General features: G+C 34.6%; 1 pseudogene; it reads right to left on the reverse strand.

Annotated features, from left to right (window-relative positions):
* Window positions 1–2,236: 2,236 nt before the first annotated feature.
* Window positions 2,237–2,973, reverse strand: LOC149156281 (uncharacterized; annotated as a pseudogene).
* Window positions 2,974–6,468: the final 3,495 nt, after the last annotated feature.

Raw genomic sequence — 6,468 nt, forward strand, 5'->3', positions numbered from 1 at the left:
CCTTCTTATTTTCCATTTTATTCATTTTTGTATTACAAGTGAATTTATGATTAAATATCAGAAATTATACATATTTTTATATATATCTCAAGAATATGTGAGTTTTGTGATGTGTAGGAAATATGTGAAGAATTAATATCTCCTCCACCATATTAAGGAGATAATTATACAAGCCTATTCCTAAGGAGAAAATCATGGAGGATTTGGTTGGCATATCTTATCCAATTCCTAAGGAGAAAATCATAGAGGATTTGGTTGGCATATCTTATCCAATTCCTAAGGAGAAAATCATGGAGGATTTGGTTGGCGTGTCTTATCCAAGATATGTGAGAGATTTATGGAGGATTCAAAGGGATCATATTTTGTAATAATGGGAAAGTAGTTAAAAATGCTTGAGATATTTGTGGGATCATATCTTGTAATAATGGGAAATTAGTTGAGAGTTCTTGAGAGAATATTGGATATGTAATTATGAGATGGTTATCTTCCTCATGTATATAAGAGAGTGCTCTCTCTTCATTTTGATAATAATGAATAATGGAGAATGTTGTTTGTCATTCAAACTCTTCACATGTTGTATTGCTTTCCTGCTTTCCTAGTTAGTGTTTCAATGCTTTTCTAGATTAATTTGATTTCAGTAATTTAGATTAGATTAGTTCCACTTTGGTCCTACATATATAGTGCATGTGCCTCGTAAGTTTACGAACCTCAGATTGACAAATTAAATAGTTGGGTAAGTACTACAACAGAATTAAACGAACATAGTTTCACCCAACATTTTGGCACCGTTGCTGGGGAGGCATGATGGACTGAAGTTTAGTTTGATTTTTCTACAAGTGTGTTTAGACATGTTCCTAACTTCGAGGTGTTAAGGCGGTAAGACGTGGGGAACAGCCTACGCATCGCATTCGAGATACCGTAACGGGCTCGACCTCTTATGGATCAGGGCATGTAGGGTGTGTTTACATTTATGCAAGTGTGAATTTCAATTTTTGTAGGTGTGTTTGATTTTCGCAACTGTTAAGAGTGTTTGATGAATTCATGGTTCATGGTTGTAATTGAAGCATTCGATTACTCCAGTCCTTGTAAGAGGGTTTAATTGAGTATTGAATTCAAGATTATTTCTGTGGTCCTTTTGTTTTTAATTCAATTTTTAGTGTGCTGATTTGGAAGAGTTTTTGTGAACTAAAACCTTGTAAAAGGATTAAAAACTCATACAATTATTAGCACTTTGTTTTTAGAATCTCTTTCAACATGATTTTATAATGAGTGTCAGCTTGGAACTACTCATTCAGATCCTTGCAGAAGTCAGAATCTCCTCTTCCCTAGAAAAGGAGATCTTGACAAGAATTGAAAGTTCAACTACTCCCCAAGAAACAAATGAAGATTCAACATCTGAAGAATCCTGCATATCTGATGGTGAACAATCATTCGAACAGGAATTCGAGGAAGAAGAACAGCCGATCGGAGAAGAAGAACAGGAGTTACAACATGATCTAAGTGAGAGAAACTGTGCCTATCAAAGCTTTATCGAACAATGGTTCCAGGTAAGTACTAGATTAGATTTATCTTTTTATTTTTTAGTTGATTTGCAGTTACAGCAACTAGACTCATTCACTGTCGAATATTTTCATCCATCATTTAAAAAAATTCTTCTCGATATATTGTTGTTACTGCTACGTGAATGGCTTCATTGGAAGTTTAATTACACGTAACTAATTTTGTTTCTAATTAGTATAGGGTAGGTAGGCTTTCATTTTTAGTTTTTGCTTTCATTTTCAGTTTTTCTTTTACCTAGAATAAGTATGCTCTCCTCCGCGCTTAGTGCGATCGCGAGGATCAGAAAATAGGGATGATTTAGACGACTAATTTCAAGAATAAATAAATGTTTTTCAATATGCTTCATCAAAAACATCTTTCAATATGCAAATCATTGTGTCTATTTGTTAAAAAAAAAAAAATTAAGCCTAGAGAAAGTTTAGTTTCTTTCGAAATTTTAGTTTTTCATTGATTATAAAAAAAAAAAAAAAAATTAAACTAACCATTTTTGTTTTTGTAAATATAGGGTTAATGCAGTTTGAAATCTCAAAAGTTGGAGTTGCAATAAATACAAAACTTAATTACTTAATTACAAAGTAGTAAAGTAGGGCCCCATTTTGTATGAGAGTATCCCTAGAAACCAAACTCATGCACAAAGTTTCCTTCCTTTGTATACAAACTGAAAAACAAAAAAACATAACAATACTTGTTTCTGGAAGGGGCATATCCGAGGTGCATGATGATGCTCACTTCAATAAATGTTTCCAAGAAAAAAAGTCCTCCATGTCACACTGGCATCTTTGTCAGCCCCTGTATCACCCCTTCTACTTGGTCAATTTGGCATCTGCACTGATATTCTAGACCCTCATTGAAGATGATTGTTCAACATTCTTCTCTTTATAAGCCTTTTTCTTATTTTTGAAAAGCTTTTCCTCACAGTTGTTGTTGTGTCAGGTTCACAGATGTGATCCATTTTCAATGAAGAAGCAGAACGCTCAATTGTATGTTTCACTTTCTCAGCTGCTGATTCTATAGGAACATCCCGGAAGTTCAATTCATGATCACCATCAATTGTGTGTTTCAACTTCTCAGCTAATTCTATAGGAACATCCAGAAAGTTCAATTCATGAGCACTATCATATTGAGGATCAGTAGTCTCAGTTGATTGATAATTAGATGATGGTTTTATGGACTTGTGAACTTTAACAGATGAGACAACAACACTGGTTCTTTTTGTTCGCCAAAATGATCCTGGTGGAGAAGATCTTTGGGTTGTCACAGCGGGTCTTGCAAAGGGCCATACATGTATGAATCTGATGTCAAATACTCTACCAATGCTCTCAGAAACGGCCTGCGCCGACTTCTCTAGGGGCGCTTGCTAATTCCGTTACGCTTCATTGGAAAATACGATCTCCTTGCTCTGAAAATTCTGGTTTTATGTGTATATCTAAAATAGTTTTGTTTTTAATAATAATAAAAAAAAAATCGATAACTTTTGTTTTTTTTTTAATTTGTTATTTATTAATTAATAAAAAAATAAAAATAAATAAATAAATAAATAAATAAAATTGCCCTCATTCATTCATAATACTTGTTCCCTAAGAAATATAAAAGCCTTTTCAAATGTTTTCAATCAATTTTCCTACAAATCAATAAAAACATTTTGAAAAAGTATTGCACAATCAATGAGTAAATTGCATGAGGACATGCAATAATTTTAGTTAGGGGGAAATAAAAGTATATTGGATTTTGTCATTTATTTTAAGTGAATTTGCAGGCAAAAGTTAGGATGCATATACTAACAAGTGAAATGAGATTGGTGTTATATGAGAAGCTTATGCAGAAAGCTCAACATTACAATATGACACCCTTTTCATCCACAATTAGAGTAACTTCGAAAAATAATGGACATTTCATAAATTCTTGAAAATGAGCTAATTTGTTTTTGAGTCACTTCATACAGGAATGATTGATGGAGATGGCACACAAAGGTGACAATTTTTATGCAGGAATGGTGCTAAGTTTTTCAGAGTGAAGAAAATCTAATGCAAAAGTGATTTTTCGAAATCACAATGAAACATGCATCATTGGACGCTTGAAGGAACTAATTCTTCACTGCACATATCATGACATTTTCCACTATACAAAGATCCTTTTGCGTCATGACTACTCACCTTTTTCCTTCCAAGTGCCTAAATCATCCCTATGTTGCAGCCATCTTTCATTTCCTTATCTTTCACGACTTCATGCATGCCTATTTTTCTGAATCGCATACATCCCTTTATCCTTTTCAGTTTATTTTTGCCTTCTAGTTTGCCTTATGAATAAAACTCATTCCCTTTCCATGATTATATTGCCTTGATTTCCTAGCCATGCTGATCCACACTGCTTGTCCGTGAGTTCTTTCCCTTTATAGTCTTACCAAATCTTTTTGTAGAAACTCGCGTTGACTGATGTGGGATTCCTTAAGGCCCACCTTTCAACAAGTCTTGCCCCATCGACATCAACACCTTATCTGGGAAATAGACTAGAGTTCCTTTTGAGTACCTAGAAGCTTGCATGCCTTAATGGCAAGTCCTCTCGCTGACGATCATGGGAATACATCAATGTCCCTTGATCTTCAGATCTTGCAAGTGGCTCAACCTCAACACATCCATTCGCACTTCGCAAGATGTACTCAGGTACCTTGGCACTCATTGACATCAATGGTGAGTTGCCTCGCATTGGTTAACGACATACATCAATGGCCGGTAATCCAATGATTTCTATTCATGCTCGACATCGACACATTCATTCGCATGTTTAGAATTGTACCATCGGGTTTGTAGCGGGTGAAGACTATACACTTTTTCACGACTCCCTCAGCAGTTACAATAGCATGAATTCTGATCTATGAGAGTACCACAGTTCCACTTTCAGTGTTTATCTTTTCCATGATTCAGCATCAACAGTTTAGATTCCTTCATTTCCCAGGATCTAGTTACAACAACATCAGTCACATTTTCCTGATCCAGCAGCAGCAACAGTTACATTCCTATTGCATAATTCATCATTCTTGGGTAAGTAGAGGTATGTTGTTTTCTAATCTTTAATCATGCAATTCCTTATATGCTAACTTGAATATTTTGGAAAATTCCCTCACCATGCTACATTTCCTTTCATGAGCCATGTCAAGTTGCATGAGGACATGCAACCAATTCAGTTGGGGGGGGGGGAGAACTATATTCACTACATATTCACTTCCATGATTCCATTTCTTCACCATTATCACTATATTCACTACATATTCACTTCCATGATTCCATTTCTTCACCACTATCACTTCATTTACCATTCACCAACATTTATTTTCCAGTGATACTTTGTTGCACTTTGCTTCATACGCAATATTGGCATGCTTCATTAATATTACAAAAGGGCTTTCTTATGCACATTATGATTTCCAGTGAGTGTTTACATTATTATTGAAGAAAAGAGAACAGAAAATGAAATGAATGTTGTTAACACAAGAACCAACATTCTTTGTATTCATGGTTGTCACACAAGAACCAACCATAAGAAAATGTAAATTGTTACTCATGTCTTTCACATATCCTGGAAACATTCATTATTACAGACATCATCATGTAAAGCCAAAGTTCAAGATGCCAAATGTTCTTAAAGAGACCCATGCATGGTTGCATGAGGACATGCAACAAGTTCAGTTGGGGAGGATGTTGGGACTGAGAAATGTCATATTTTCATCCACCTTTTTCTTCACTATTCCTTACATTTCATCATCCTATTAACCTTTTATCATATCATTTTCATACATACATTTGGGTTTCACCTTCTTATTTTCCATTTTATTCATTTTTGTATTACAAGTGAATTTATGATTAAATATTAGAAAATATACATATTTTTATATATATCTCAAGAATATGTGAGTTTTGTGATGTGTAGGAAATATGTGAAGAATTAATATCTCCTCCACCATATTAAGGAGATAATTATGCAAGCCTATTCCTAAGGAGAAAATCATGGAGGATTTGGTTGGCATATATCTTATCTAATTCCTAAGGAGAAAATCATGGAGGATTTGGTTGGCATATCTTATACAATTCCTAAGGAGAAAATCATGGAGGATTTGGTTGGCATGTCTTATCCAAGATATGTGAGAGATTTATGGAGGATTCAAAGGGATCATATTTTGTAATAATGGGAAAGTAGTTAAAAATGCTTGAGAGATTTGTGGGATCATATCTTGTAATAATGGGAAATTAGTTGAGAGTGATTGAGAGAATATTGGATATGTAGTTATGAGATGGTTATCTTCCTCATGTATATAAGAGAGTGATCTCTCTTCATTTTGATAATAATGAATAATGGAGAATGTTGTTTGTCATTCAAACTCTTCACATGTTTTATTGCTTTCCTGCTTTCCTAGTTAGTGTTTCAATGCCTTTCTAGATTAATTTGATTTCAGTAATTTAGATTAGATTAGTTCCACTTCAATCCTACATATATAGTGCATGTGCCTTGTAAGTTTACGAACCTCGGATTGACAAATTAAATAGTTGGGTAAGTATTACAATAGAATTAAACGAACATAGTTTCACCCAACATTCATCTACCTCCAGCTTGTAGAGATTCTTTACTTGAATCCCGATTCACTTGGTCTGTCCAATGCTGATATGCCTCAGGAATATCTTTCCTTTACTAAAGACTACATCATAGCCTTTATCTTCTAGCATAGAAATGGACACAAGATTCTTCTTCAGACCTAGTACATACTTTACATGAGTCAAGGTGAGAGGAGCTTCATGCTCCCTCTGAAACACAACTGTAGCTTCACCTGAAACACAATACTTTCCATCATCGCCCATCTCGATCCACATCTGGAGATCCTTCTCCTCCAAGGTAATGAAAAGATTCTTGTCACCTGAC

Source organism: Pinus tabuliformis, chromosome 9 (assembly GCF_031772625.1).
Source record: "Pinus tabuliformis cultivar Carrire ecotype Pingquan chromosome 9, CPIR1, whole genome shotgun sequence".
In the NCBI taxonomy this organism is placed as follows: domain Eukaryota; kingdom Viridiplantae; phylum Streptophyta; class Pinopsida; order Pinales; family Pinaceae; genus Pinus; species Pinus tabuliformis.